The following is a 16,238-nucleotide window of genomic DNA, read 5'->3' on the forward strand; positions in this document are numbered from 1 at the left end:
CACTTGAGAAATAATTGTTGAGATCGCAATGAAACCCATTGTATATGAAGCACATATATAATTTGTATGTGCTAATTTTTTGAATTATTAAATAAATAAGTGACACTTAAAAATGACAGAAAAGAGGGCTGGAGAGATGGCTCAGCGGTTAAGAGCACTGACTGCTCTTGCAGAGGACCCAGGTTCGATTCCCAACACCCTGGGAATGGCAGCTACAAACTGTCCTTAGCTCCAGTTCCAAGGGAATCCGAAGCCCTCTTCTGACCTCCGGTGGCATTGCATGACACGAGTGCACTCACATACATGCAGGCAATACACTCAGCCACATAAAATAAAAATAATAAATAGAACCTTTTTAATGACAGAAAAGGTGCTAGGAAGATAGCTCAGATGCTAAAGTACTTGCCTTGCAAGCACAGTAACCTGAGTTCAATCCACAGAATTCACATTAAAAAAACCAGGCGTTATGACATGTACTTGTAAACATTTTATTTATTTTTTTAAGTGTATGAGTTTTATACTTGCATGTAGGTAAGTGCACCCATGTCATGCAGTGCCCACAGAGGACAGAGAGGCTGTCAGATCCCCTGGAACTGGAGTTATGGGCAGTTAGCTGCCATGTGGGTGCTGGGATTCGAATCCGGGTCTTCTGCAAGAACAGTGTTCTTAACTGCTGAGCCATCTCTTCAGCCCCATATGGCATGCACTTGTAATCTCAATGCTAGGGAGATAGAGAGGAGCATATCCCTAAGGCTCACTGGCCAATCAACTTAGCCTATTTTGCAAGTTCCTGGTCAGTGCAAAACCCTGTCTCAAAAAGAAAAAAGAAGGGTATGGCACCCAGAGAACAACACCCAAAGTTATCTTTTGACCTCCACATGCACCTACATACACACACACACACACACACGCACACACACACACACATGCACACACACACATGCACACACACACGCACGTACCTGCATACATATACACACACACACGTGCGTATGCATGCATGCACATAAAGAAAATGTCAGGGAGAATAGAAACCAAAGCCAGCATACAAGCTGAAGTATGAGGTTTTTTATAAGAAATACAGGTCTGAGTAACTTATTTTGATCCACAAATCTAAACTTTCCTAATAAGTTGACCAGTTTAACACTGAACTGATATTAAGGTTCACACAGGAGAAAAAAAAAGGAGATGTAGAGGAATAACAAGAGTTCCAGGCTCTCCAGGATGATGAGAAGCCAGGTTCAAGGCCAACCATGTATATTATACATTAGAACATGGCAACTCTGAAGTTATTCAGTAAAATATCCATGCAGTGGACCCTAGGAAGTACGTGGCACCGAAAACACTCAGCTGACAGAGTGTCTTTGTGCATGTGTGTGCAATACCAAACACCAGATGCCACCAGTGTTTTTGCTGCCCTGCAATTTCTTTTTTTATTTTATTTATTTTTATTTCATCTGTATGGGTGTATTGCCTGCATGTATGTAAGTGCATCCACATCATGCGGTGCCCACGGAGGTCAGAAGAAGGCATCAGATCCCCTGGAATTGGAGTTATGGATGGTTATTACCTGCCATGCAGGTGCTGGGAATAGAAGCCCAGTCCTCTTCAAGAGCAGGTGGTGCTTTTAACTGCTGAGTCATCTCTCCAACCCCTGCAGATAGTTCCTTGAGAATCATAAATTTCAAAGAAGTGTGAGAAAGTGAAGACTGGCTGGCGCTAGCAGGAGCAGGAAGCAGCTCGACCTCCTAACAAGAATCAAAGTGCGGGCAGGGGAGATCCCTAACACAGGAAGGAAGCAGTCAAGTGATGAGGGACCAGACAGGAAAGGTAAGTGCATGCTGCCATCTCACATCCAAAGGTTACAGAGAGCTTATTTCTAAGCACCAGAATTCAACCTGAATTTACAAAATTAGAATGTATAGTCATGTATCTAATGACCTCCTGTGTTCAATCACTTCTAAATTCAAATTAAAGCAGGTAGTTGAATCTGGAAGCTGTTGAGGTTAAATATGTTCTCTTCAAACTCTAGATTTAATGAAAATACCTTGGAAAATTGTGTTTGTATTTGTGTGTGTGTGTGTGTGTGTGTGTGAGCTTGTGAGTATGTTTGCATATATTTGTATGGTTTTGTGTGTGGTGTGTGTAGTATATGTGTTCGTGTGTGTCTGTGTGTATTCATGAGTTGTGTGTGTGTGCTTACATTTGTGTTTGTATGCATATATTTCTGATTGTATGTTTATTTGTACGTATGTCTATGTGTGCATCTTTGTATATGTTTCTATGTGTCTTTACGTGTGTTTGCCTTTGTATATGTGTCCATGTGTGTATTTGTGAGTGTATATTTGTGTGCATGTGTTTGTTTCTGTATGTGTTTATAATTATGTGTTTGTATGTATATCTATGTGTGTCTTTGTATATGTTTGTATGTATGCTTGTGTTTGTGTGTGTGCTGATGTGTTTCTACGTATGTTTGTATATGTTATTTTTTGTGCTTGTGTTTGTGTGTATGAATATGTGTGTTTGTATGTATATGTGTATGTATTGGTGTGTTTGTGGGTATGTGCTTTGTGTACTTATATGTGTTCATGTATGTTTGTGTGCTTATGTGTGTGCATGTGTATGCAGAACACTCACTTGTGCATGTGCAGGCAGAGGTGCATGTCAGATGTCTTTCCTCTGTCACTCTCCACCTTATTTTTTTGAGATACGATAGAATCTCTCACTTGACCTGGAGCTTACAATGTCAACTAGAGTAGCTGGCCAAGGAGCTCCCCCAGCACTGGAGTTACAGATGTTCTGGGCACCTAGCTTTTATATGTGTGTTAGGGATCTGAACTCAGATCCTCCTCGTGCCTGCACAGCAAGCATTTCATCAAATCTCAAAATGACCTGATAAACAAAGAACTGCCTAGTTTTATTTCTTTCACTGACCCATCAGATTAAGTTAGACCAGTACTAACCACCTGTCAACATAATACAATTATGCTTATTTTGGGACAATCAAATAGCTACTATAATGAGCTTTAAGATGTCGCTATAATAAAAGAAGGAAGAAAACCACAAACCTGGAAAATCCCTTTGAGCTATCAAAGTCTCCCCCAGAAAATAGCCCTTCGACTAACATTTTTAACTTTTTCTGTATCAGGCAGTGTGATGGTTTGAATGAGAATGTCCCCCATAGACTTCAAGTATTTGAACATTTTGTCCCCACTTGGTGGTGCTGTTTTGAGAGTTCTTAGAAAGTGTGATCATACTGGAGGAAGCATGTCACTAAGGGCGAGCTTAGAGAGTTCTTAAGCCTTGCTGGATCTCCTGTTGCTCTCTTGCTTCCCGTGCCTGCTTGAAGATGTGAGAGCTCTGCTTTCTGCTCCTGTCCAACCACCTCTGCCACCATGCCTACCCACTATGATGAACTGACTCTTGTCCCTTTGGAACCCTAAGCTAAATAAACTCTTCCTTTTATAAATTTACTTGGTCATGGTATTTCTATCACAGCAACAGAAAAGTAATACAGGCAGTGAGCTAAGGACTGGAGTTTTTATATACAATTAAGTCAGAATTCCCTGGAGGAATTTATATTTTACACAGGAGTGTTTTAAAAAAATGATGCTATATAAACAAACTAATAATAAATACCAGCTGTACCTGGTGCTTTAGGAAATGTGTTATGGGTTTAACTGAGCTCCCCCTCCATTCTTATTTTGAAATCCAACACCAGTACTTTAGACTGTGACCTTATGGGAAGTAGGTTCATAGCAAATATAATTAAGAAGAGGTCATACTGGATCAAGGTGAGCCCCTAATCCAATGGGCTATTGTTCTTATAAAAGGAAGAGCCTGTCTGGTATTTTGGCCAATGTCTGTAATTCTAGCACTTGGAATTTGGAATCAAGGGGATCAGAAGCTCAAGGCCAGTCTCAACTATGTATGAGTGTGGGCTACAGGAGACCCTGACTCAAAATAGCAACAGCAAAGGAGTACCATGTAAGGAGACAAACAGACAAATATGAAGGATGGAAGTCTTCTACTGTAATCCAAGCATCTAACAGGAGCTGAGAGAGAGGCCTGGAGCATATCCTTTTCTCAAACCTCCAGAGCAAGCCTGGCCCTGCCAGTATCTTGGTCTTGGATTCTGAGCCTCCAGAACCATTAGAGTACATACCTGCAATAGGCCACTCAGTGTATGGTACTTTGTAATGGTGGCCCCAGGAAACTGATCCAATACATCGGTCAAATGTCCTCTTAACACATGGGAATGAAAACAAACTCAGGGGAGGTAAACAGTGGCATATGTGAAAAAGTGCAAATGCTTTCCACTGAAAGAAGTGGCAGCTTGAGGAAAGACACCCTCCTTGCCCTTCCCCCAGAAAAATGAATACATGAAAGAATGAAGGAAAATTCTCCAGAGGAAAGTTCTCTAGAGAGGCAATTTAAGATTCCTGCAGATATAATGTATCCAGTTATTCTCCATGGCCAAAAAAAACCAATATAATGAAGGGTCCTTCATATTTGATGAACAAATTACACAAATGAATGAATTACATAGAAACTAAAGTGTGAGACACCTGTAAGTGGGACTGGAACAAACATGAGCAAGTACAAGGGGCATATATCAGAATTAAGAGCAGAGTATCAACAAAGGACAGAACAATATCAAAATTCCTCTACTTTCAGTATAGCTGAAGACCATGAAACAAAAATCACAGCACCAGACAAGGGAAACCTCCCTCCCAGCTGTTGGTCAGGGTAGTCCAAGAGATTCCCAGAATAATGCAGGCTATTGCCATGGCCCTTGATTGTCTCCCAGAATTTGAAGGTAAGATCTTATTGTTAAAGACAAAACATACCTCTGACACCGGATTTGGAACAATTGAGCTGGCACTGACCTGAAGCTTCCTCTCTGAGGACTAGCTCTCATAGTATCAGAAGATACTATGCAAGATGCCAAGGGAGAAAACCAGTCAATGATTCTGCACAGCTGTAACGCCTAAAAACCACAATAACTGGCCTAGAAAATAATCTCTATTGGTACAATAGTACCACTTTTATCTTGTAGGTAATCAACAGCTATATAATTGAATGGACTTAAAGCCCACTCAATGGGAGGGAACTCATATGTGGCACTGTAAACATAGACAAAGACACATGGCTAGAGATGCTGTAGGCCCTAGAGAAGAGCCTACTTCTGCGGCTTCCCTAGACCAACATAATTTCTTACTATATTCTATACGCATATACTTATATTTGCAGATAGGTATACCTCTCACCACTCAAAGAAGCTTCTTTTTGCAACAGATAGAGTCTATTACAAAGTTCCACAATGTTCAAAGGCCAAGAATAAGTGACTGTGAGGTGTCCAGTCCTAAGTGACACATCTGCAATACAAACTCTACACCTAAGACTCAGGAAGCATCTTGGAAGAAGAAGCAGAAAGAATGTAAGAGCTGGAAGGACAAGACACCTTCTGTTAAGGCATTCTAGACATGATAGGGAAGCTACACCAATTAAATCTCCACAGCATGGTAGTCTAACAAGATCTGCAAAAAGACAAAGTCAGTTTACCTGCCAAGGTGGATGGGAGGGAATATCATGGGGTCCTACCACAAGATGAAGAGCTACAGGCAGTCAATGGGTGCTGAGGGAGAGATAATCAGTTTTCTCCAGGAACTAGCTCCTTGAGAGATTTTCTAATCTCAAGTAGGCAGCCCTAAACACAGGTACACATGAGGAACACTAAATGGACTCAGGATGTCTGTGTGTGTGTGTGTGTGGAAAGCAATAATAATGAAAGAAGCAGGCAAAAAATTGAGAGTAAATGGGAGAGACATGGGAGGAGTTGGAGGAGGACCAGGAGGCATGGAAATAATACAAGAATGATACTCATGAAAATTCTCAAAACTATGAAATAAAAATTTTAAAGTAAACAGAAAGTCTTTTCAATTTTTTTCTCTACTTTCAGCTTCCTAAACAGAGAAATATTTTTACATTTTAATGATGTATTCATTGTAGGGGGTACATATATACCACAGCATGTGTGTAGAGATCAGAGGACAACTTTTGGGAATGGGTTCTCTCCTTCACCGTGTGGGTCCCAGGGATTGAACTCAGGTCATCAAGCTTGGAATCAAGTGCCTTTACCCACTGAGCCATCTCACATACCTAAAAAGGAAACATTTATAAATGGTAACAAATCCCAAGCATCAAAAAATCTGAAGACATGACCAGTTCCATCACTCTCAACAACAGCAGAAATGACAACAAACTACTGGGGATGCTGAGGCAGGAGAATGGCTGTGAGTTTAAGAACACAAAATGAGTCCTAGACCAGTATGCGCTAGAGAGTGAGACCCTGTTTCAATGGGAAAATGGCCATGAACACTTAAAAAAAAAGAGCACATAAAATACAAAGTGGTTAATGACTACAAATTGCACATTCTTGTGATGAGACTAGAAGCTCATACTAAATCATGAATGTTTTTATAGTTTGGAGATTTTACAGCTAATGAAGCTGAGTTCCAACACCATATTCTAAGTTGCAGAGCATCTAGCAATATCTACAGATGGTCCGCTCACCAATTACAAAATATTTGGTAAATGAAACTTGCGCTATGCATAGACTGTGACAACAGATAGCTTTACATAGAAAATACTGTAAAACAGTAAATATATCTTAATTATTAATTGGAACTATATATGCATTTAAACTGGTGAAAAACTAGCTAATTCATGTTAACATTAAAGAGTTCAGAACCAAATTAATCTATAACATCCAAAGCATTACTGTGATTGTTAGAGATGTCAACTCAAGGGGAATTTGGAATCACATAGGAGACAAGCTTCCTGGAACACCTGTGAGAAATTATTTAGCCTCTAGGCAGGCCTATGAAGGATTGTGTTGATTAGGTTAACTGACATGGGATGACTCACTCTAAAAGTAAGCAGCACCATTTCCTGAGTTACATAAAAAGGAGAGAGCAAGCTAAGCATCCATTTCTGTAGCCTTCCTGAACAAGGACATGATGTGACCAGCTGCTTCAAGCTCCTGCTACTTTGATTGCCCAGGCATAATGGGCTAAACCTCAAGTTGTGAGCCAAAATAAACCCTTCCTTCCTTCAGTTGTTTTTAGGCGAGTATTTTAGCATAGCAACAGGAATTAAAACTAAGCCAATCACTAAGCAAATCCCAGGGTAATTTTACACTAAATTTATAAGCCAAGTTTAAGATGGACATGTAAGCATAAAGGGCTAAGATTAGGCAAGGGAATTCTGAGCGAAAAAAGGAATGACATCAGGCATGTCTAGATATTAAGATATATAAAGCTATAGTAATTAAGACAATATACTTTTGCTTCAGAAAAGACCAATGCAGAAAAGGTGTACTGTCTTAATTACTATACTGTTATATGGTTTTTGTTTTTGTTTTTGTTTTTGTCTTTTTGAAACAGGGTCTCCCTGTAGCCCCAGCTGTCCTGGAACTCACTATGCAGACCAAGCTGGCCTTGAACTCACAGAGATCCGCCTGCCTCTGCCTCCCAAGTGCTGGGACTACAGGTGTGCGCCACCACGCCCAGCTTGTTACATGTCTTTTAATAACACAGAATGAAGATACCAGAGACAGAACTATGTATGTGTGGAAATCCAAATAAAACAAAACTATTATTTCTAATTCCTGGAGAAAAAGATTGCTCAATAAATTGTGAGGGAACATTTGGCTTTCTGTATAAAATAGTATAAAATAAATTATAGCCCTTTATCAGATTAGACAGATATTCATAAGTTCCAGAACAAAGGAAAGACTAAAATTTTAAAAGCAAAATTTTGCAACACTTAAGGAAATAATACAGGAAAACTGCCTTATGACTGGAGTAAGGAAGAATGTGTCTTCAGGCAACACATAGACTTGGTTGCATCAAAATTACCATAATGTGTGGCCTGGAGAAGTGACTCAGTAAAGTATTTGCCTCACAAGATATCCAGCAGCCACAACAAAGAACATATATGTAGCCCCAACACTGAGGAAAGGGCAGAAGCAGGTGGATCCCTGGAGCTCACTGGGCCAGCCTAACCAATTGGTGAGTTCCAGGTTCAGAGATAAAACCTTCCTCAAAAAATAAGGTTGAAGGCTGGAGAGATGGCTCAGTTAGCACTGGCTGTTTTTGCAAAGGTCCCAGGTTCGATTCCCAGCACTCACGTGGCAGCTAAAAACAATCCATAATTCCAGTTCCAGGGAATCTGATACCCTGTTCTGACCTCGGCAGGTGCGCTTACATGCATGCAGGCAATACACTCATACACATAAAATAAAAATAATTTAAAAAGAATCCCACCCACTGTACCTTGATTCCCCTGGAACTCCAGACCCCATACCCTGTTCCCCTTCTAGACTTGGGCACAGTCCTGATTTTTCTCTTAGTACCCCAGATCTCTGGACTACCATCTTAGTCCAGACCCACCCACTGCATCCTGATCCCCTGTACTCAGACCAGCTCAATTATTCAGTCTAGTCTATTCTGTTAAAGCCTTCACAGGTTGTCCCCATGCCACCTTGTCTTTGGACTCCTGAGACCAGCCATATACCCTGGCTGTCCCCACCACCACCTTACCTTGGATTTCCAAGGCCAGCCTACTCCCTGATAAGTCTGATCCCACCCACTGTACCTTGCATCCTGAGCAACTCCAATCTCCCAAACTCCACATCCTGTTCTCTTTCTAGCCTTGGGCACAGGTCCTTTTTGCTTTTAGCACCCCAGAACTCTGGACTACCCTCAGCTCTGGGAGTTGATGAGCTCTCCAAATCATGCCATGCCCATCACCCTACATAAGGACCATCTGCAGCCCCTCACACTGATGCAGGACTAGGCTTCCCTGAACTTTAGTAGGGGCTCAGACTTTGACAGACTGCCTGAGATGGCCTGAATTCAGCCTCTGCCTAACAAGCTTCCCAAATTGTGCTGTGCCTGCTGGCTAGAGGCCCCCTGACCCTAGGAGGAAGCCTGAGAGCATCTGATTCTCCCCTGACTTGGACCTCTGTGGGAACTCCCAAGTAGCTGGACTAGAGCCATCTGATCCTTCCACATTAAAATCAAAAGGGAGAACCTGAATCCGAGACCAACAAGCTTTTCATACCCAAAAAGAAAACAACCAAGGCACATCAAGTATACAAACAGAATCAGACGAGTCTCACACCAGAATCAGAAACAACAAAACACACATGCCAAAGTCACCAAGAAAAACAACATGAAAAACTCAAATATGTCCCCTCCAAGCACCAACAGTCCTACAATGAGAAGCCCCTAGAGAGAACCCAAGACAGAATTCAAAAGAACAATTATAAACATGATCTAAGAATTCAATGAATTTAAAGAACACACAAACAAACAAATCAAAGAACTAAAAGAAGATCAGTATAAACTTCTGACTGAATTCACAGAGATAGAAATATTGAAGAAAACAGGCTGAAATGAAGAAGAAAGTAAAAAAAAAAAAAAAAAAACTCAAAAAGCCAATTTGAAACAACAGGAGAATGTCTCACCAATAGAATGAATGAAATGGAAAACAGAATATCAAGACCGGATGATAAAGCTGAAGAATTGGAATGCTCAAGTAAAGAAAATTTAAAACATGGGAATGGAATATTCAGGAAATGTGGGGCACCATGAAAAGACCAAATGTGTACACCACATGCATAGAGGAAGGAGAAGAATCTCAGGATAATGGCATGGACCAGATCTTCAACAGGATTGTAGAAGAAAATTTCCCCAAAATTAAAGAAAGGCATGTCCATACACATATAAGAAGCATATAGAACACCAAATAGACAGGACCAGAAAAGAAACTCCCCATGGCTTATCATACTAAAAACACGAAACATACAGAACAAAGAGAGAATACTGAAAGCTGCAAAAGAAAAACAATTCACATATAAAGGAAAACCCATCAGAATTACAGCTGACTTTTAAATGCAAACTATGAAAGCCAGAAGAGCCTGGACCAAAGTATTCCCCATTCTACATGATCATAGATGCCAACCCAGCAAAAATGTCTATTATAGTTGAAGGGGAAAGAAAAATCTTCCATGACATGAATAGGTTGAAATAATTCATGGCCACAAAACCAGCCCTTCAGAGAATTCTTGAAGCAATGCAAAGAGCTGAAGAAAGAAATGAATATCCCCAAGTGGCAACAGAAAGAAACTAAATGAAAGTATAACTGTGAAAACAGAAAGTTAGACCAAGAATACAAGCAGAAATTAAAAGGATGTGAACCAATACACATCTTTCAATAATAACTTCATATATCAATGAACTGAACTCCCCAGTCAAAAGACACAGGCTAATTAAATGGATTAACAAAACAAACCCATCTTTTGTTGTCTGGAAGAAACCCATCTCACCTTCAAGGACAGGCACTGCCTTAAGGAGAAAGAATGGAAAAAATATTCCAAGTAAATGACACCATGAAACAAGCAGGAGTTGCAATTCTAGTATCTGACAATATAAACTTCAAACTAAAACTAATCAGAAAAGATAAAGAGGGTCACTTCATTCTGATCAAAGGAACAATTAACCAAGATATTACAATCATGAACATGTATGCACCAAACTCTGGTGCACCCAATTTCATAAAAATAGTACTCAGGACTTTAGGATACAGATTAACCCCAACTCACTAGTAGTAGGGGACTTCAGTACCCCCACTGTCTCCTTAAGACAGGTCAACTAGACAAGAACAAACAGAGAGACATCTGAATTAAACAATACTGTTCTAGTTTGTTTCTCCATTGCTATAACAAAACACTCTGACCACTACCAGTTTTGGGAAGAAAGGGTTTATTTGTCTTACAATTCTCAGGTCACAGTTCTTCAGGGAGCCCAAAGTAGGAACTCAGTCCAGGAACCTGAAGGCAGGATCTGAATGAAGCACAGGCCATGGAAGAACACTGCTTACTGGCTTGCTTCTCTGGCCCCTGCTCAATTTGCTTTCTTATACAACACAGGCCCATCTGCCCAGGGGTAGAACCACCCACAGCGGGCTGGGCCCTCACATATCATTCAATAATCAAGAAGATGCTCCACAGACATGACCATAGGCCAGTCCTATGGAGGTAATTCCGCAATTGAGGCTCCCTCAACCCAGGTGTATCAAGTTGACACTAAAGCTATCCAGCACAAATACCATATATCAAATGGACCTAACAGACATCTACAAAATATTCCACCCAAGTGCCAAAGAATATACCTTTTATTCAGCACCCCATGGAACTTTCTCCAAAATTGACCACATGCTGGGGCACAAAACAACCCTCAACAAATACAGAAAAAATTATAATTCTTTGATGCATTCTATCAGACCACAATGCAATAAATCTTAAAATCAAAACCAGAAGAATCCCTAGTAACTATGATCTCATGGAGATTAAAGAACACACTCCTGAATGATAAGTGGGTCAAAGGAGAAATTAAGAAAGAAATACTATAATTACTATACCAGATTTCAATCTATATTAGAGAGCTATAGAAAAACAGCATGGTACTGGCACAAAAATAGACCCGTAGATCAATGGAACATAATTGAAGACCCAAACATGAGTACATGCAGTTTCAGCCACCTGATATTTGACAAAGGGGCCAATAACACTCTTTGGAGGAAAGACAACATCTTCAACAAATAGTGCTGGCAAAACTAGATCTCCACCCATAGAAGAATGAAACTAGACCCTTATCTTTCATCTTACACAAAAGTCAACTCCAAATGGATCAGTGACCTCAATGTGAAACCTAAAACTCTGAAAAAGAAGAAAACATTGACAGTAACTTACAAGATATAGGTGTAGAAAAGGACTTTCTAAATCGAACACCAGTTGCTCAGGAATTAAGGTCAATAATCAACAAGTGGGACCTCATTAAACTACAAAGCTTCTGTACATCAAAGGAAACAACAAAGGAAGTGAAGGCAAAACCCACAGAATGGGAGAAAATCTTCACCAGTGACACATCTGAAGAAGTTTAACATCCAGAATATATAAAGAACTCAAAAAAACAAAGAATCAAGAAAGCAAATGACCCAATTAAAAGATGGGCTAAGGATGTGAACACAGAGTTCTCAAAAGAAGAAACGAGGATGACTAAGAAACACCTTTAAAAGTGTTCAGTGTCGTTAGTAATTAGGGAAACAGAAATTAAAACCACTTTAAGATTTCATCTTACTCCAGTAAGATTGGCTAAGAGCAAGAGAATAAATGATACCAAATGATGGAGAAGTGGGGAAAGGGGAACACTCATTCACTGCTGCTGGGATTGCAAACTCATGCAACCCCTGTGGAAAGCAGTATAAGACTCTATTAAAACACTAAAAATGAAACTATCATTTGACCCGGTTATTCCACTCCTTGGCATGTACACAAAGGACTCATCCTATTGCAGAGACACTTGTACATCCATGTTTGCTGCTGCTTTTGTCACAATAGCTAGGAGATGGAAGCAACCTAAGTGTCCCTCAACTGATGAGTGGATAATGAAAATGTGGCTCATTTACACAATATATATGTTAGAAGAAGCATTTCATTACAGCTTTAGCATACTCAATAACAATTTTCAGAGCAAAGATACATCTCTTTCAAAAGTGGCTATAAAATTTTTAGGTTCACAGTTGAATTAATACAGTTATACAATACTGAACTCAGTATAAACCCTGTAAGACATAAAATTGAATGAATTTTTAACCTTTAATAAAGATCTTCATTTCATTTTAAAATATATTGTTTCTTACAGAAATACTCATTGTTTTGCTAATAACACTTAGATGTTGGTGCATGAGTCTCTAATCTGTATGTATCTGATTACTACTAGTAAAGGTTGGTTGCACTCAGATCCTTGGCGCCTGTGTATGGATATAAAGTCATTGGGTAGATTTCAATGGTAATGTTTATCACCTCTACTACTTAACATGACTTAAATTTTTATGCTTCCTCCTCAAATATAACTCATTTTTTTTAATTTGTTGATTTTTTATGTGTGTATATCACACAAAAATCCCAAACAATCTTATTAATCTATGTACCCACCTCCCAGATGGCACCCTCCCATAGCCTTCCCCGCAACTAGAGCCCTTTTACTCTGTGTTCCCTGCTACTGCCTGCTGTGGTGTCAGCACCCCCAACCATTCCCCAGTACTTGTCCATCTGGTGAATCTAGTCAGCCTATGTAGAGGTCTTTGTTTTAGAAAGGTCAGTTGTTCCTCATCTAGCAGCAATCAGTTGTCAATATTCCTTTAGATAAGATTAAAGGCTGCTGTTCATTATCCCAGTTCTGGGTTACTATCTGGGAGTCTCTTGGGCTACCCTGGCCAATAACTCAAAAGAAGGTATCTCCTATCTGGCATTGTTTCTTGTTATGTAGCCCTTAGCTAAACATATGAACCCTTAAAAAATTATATTAACCCCTTTAATCTTTGGTTATACTTTCCTTTTGGATGTTTAAGTCCATACAGTTGGCCCAGATAAATAAATTTATTTTTACTCTTAAAGCCATTTGAGGATCTGTTCCTCAGGGGTCACATGGGCTTGGGAGGAGCCCCTGGCTCCTTTCTTTTACCAGTTCCACCTATGAGGAGATAAGTCAAAGGTCCTGGCTGGCTTCGCTTGGAAGCGTGGAGGAAATGTCCTTCTCTTTGCAGACTGGACACTGGTTCAAGTCCATCTTGTGGTGTCTCCACTGCTTCCTTGATCAAGAGGACAGGTGACTCACCACAGTTACAGGACATTTTGAGAGATGCTTATAGTCCCCTAGAATTAGTCGGCCTAGGGCAAGGAGCAAAAACTGTCTTATGTCCCTCTGACCAAATTAGTATAGGTCTCAAAGTATGCCTGTTAAACATCCAAGAAGGTTAGTTCCACCAGTCTGGTACTTTTAATTACCATGTGCCATGTAGATAAAGCTTGGGCAAAGACCAATTGTTCTCAGATAAACCTTGCCTAGACATATATTTCTTGATCTGGTATGTATAATTTGTCAGTAGGTTGTTGAACTAGTATGGTTTTTAAAACTAGCTAGGCATTATTTATCTCTCGCATTGTCTAACCGTTCCATCATGGTTTCCCCAATTAGGGTCACAATGGAGTTCTACTCTGTGGTAAAGAAAGATGAAACCATGAAATTTGCAGGTAAATGGATGGAACTAAAAACTATCATACTACATGAAGTAACACAGACTCAGAGAAATAAATGAGGTATGTTCTCCCTCATATGTGAAACCTAGTACCAAATCCTTATATGTGAGTTTGTATCCTGATGTAACTGCAGGAACCAGGAAAATGGAAAGGAACCAAAGAAATAAAGAGAAAGGAAAAGCCAAGAGAGAAGAACAATAGGAGACAGGTGTTACTAGGGGAGAAATGAATTGAATGGGGATATTTAAATGGGATGGAGAGAGAGGGTTATACAAGGAACTTTGGGGATAAAGGGAAAGAAGGAGCTCAAGAGAGGTGGGACCATAGGAGACTGGTATTATTGAGGGAGAAATGGGGAAAATGGGGACACTTTAAATAGGGAAGGCATGAAAGGAGGGTTAGACAGGAAAAGAGAGAGGAGAGATAAATAATGCCCAGCTATTGTTAAAATAAATAAATAAATAATAAAATGAAATAAAAAAAAAAAAAACAGAGGAAGAGGGCTGGAGAACAAAACAGCAGGTTGGAGTGAGCAGAGCCTGCAACACTGGAGGAGTCTGATGGAGCTGCTTCCTGACCACCAAAGGAAAGACCCACGTTGTTGGAGGTCGTTCTGTCACAGGCAGTGGGGGTGTGGGCTGGAGACACAGCTCCCTGCTGTCACTAGCATCAGTCTAAGGAGTTCTTTTCAAAAACTTCTACAGGAGAACGTATTTGCCGGGCACTCAAAAATCTATACCTACATGAGCCTGAACAAATGCTCTGGAATGCGTTCCCCCCTTCAGAAAGAGAACTCAATTGCCCATCATTAAGTCAAATGCCAGGGGAAGCCATTAGCTGGAATCTACAGGAAGCAAGAAGAGAAGAGAAATGCTGGGAATGTGATCCGAAGCACCATGAAATCTGAGGAACAGAAGATCAAAGATACCAGGAGAGGTCTCCTGGCACGTTTTCCAAACCAAAAATCCGAAGCAGCAGAACTTCCCAAAAACTCCACCCCGTCCTGTGATTCTACCAACACAGTGGTCGCCGAGCAAGCCCTGAAAAGGCCCCTTAAGGGCAAGAAGGCTCCTCGGAAAAAAGCTCGAGGAAAACCGCACAGAACCTCAAACTCACAGATTTCTACCTGGTCCAAGGAGCTCCAGGAGGAGCAAATCTGAGCTTCAGTCTGAAGAAAGGAAAAAAATAGATGAATTGATTGAAAGTGGGAAGGAAGAAGGCATGAAGATTGACCTTGTTGATGGCAAAGGTAGGGGTGTGATTGCCACCACGCAGTTCTCCTGAGCAGACTTTGTGGTGGAATACCACGAGGACCTCATCGAGACCACCAAGAAGCGGGAGGCTCTGTACGCACAGGACCCCTCCACGGCTGCTACATGTACTATTTTCAGTATCTGAGCAAAACCTATTTCATGGATGCCACTCGAGAGACAAATTGCCTGGGGAGACCGATCAATCACAGCAAGCGTGGGAACTGCCAGACCAAACTGCACAACATCGATGGCGTGCTTCGCCTCATCCTCATCGCGTCCCAAGACATCGCGGCAGGGGAGGAGCTCCCTGTACGACTATGGGGACCGCAGCAAGGCCTCCATTGAGGCCTACCCTTAGCTGAAGCATTGACCACCGCCGTTGCCCTCCCCATCACCTCCTCTCCTTCAAAGGACAAAGCACCCTCAAAGAAAATGATTTTTTTTACACACACTTAATCTTAGCAAATTATTTTAAATGTTTTATTAAAGTATATTAAAGATGCCTTTTCACTGGTATTTAAATGTTACAGGTTTCCAAGGTGGACTTGAACAGATGGCTTTATATTACCAAAATTTTTATATTCAAGTTGTTTTTGTACCTTTTTGCATACAAGCTGAACGTTTGTGCTTCCCGCATAGTCAAAGACGGCACAGGTTCAAAGTCATGCATGAACTAAGAAGTCGGATGAGGCTCTGCCCCAAGTTGAAAGCCAGGACTTCCCTGCACCCTACATCCAAGGACAGGCAGGAGTGAGGGCTCTGCCGCCCCCATGCACAGCCTGGACAGGATGTCTCCAAGCTCTTGCAGTCCCCAA

General features: G+C 40.8%; 1 pseudogene; it reads left to right on the forward strand.

The window, feature by feature from the left end:
* Positions 1 to 14,948: 14,948 nt before the first annotated feature.
* Positions 14,949 to 15,793, forward strand: LOC103746673 (annotated as a pseudogene).
* The last annotated feature ends 445 nt before the right edge of the window (positions 15,794 to 16,238 follow it).

Source organism: Nannospalax galili, unplaced genomic scaffold (genome assembly GCF_000622305.1).
Source record: "Nannospalax galili isolate Female #2095 unplaced genomic scaffold, S.galili_v1.0 scaffold784, whole genome shotgun sequence".
Classification (NCBI taxonomy): Eukaryota; Metazoa; Chordata; class Mammalia; order Rodentia; family Spalacidae; genus Nannospalax; species Nannospalax galili.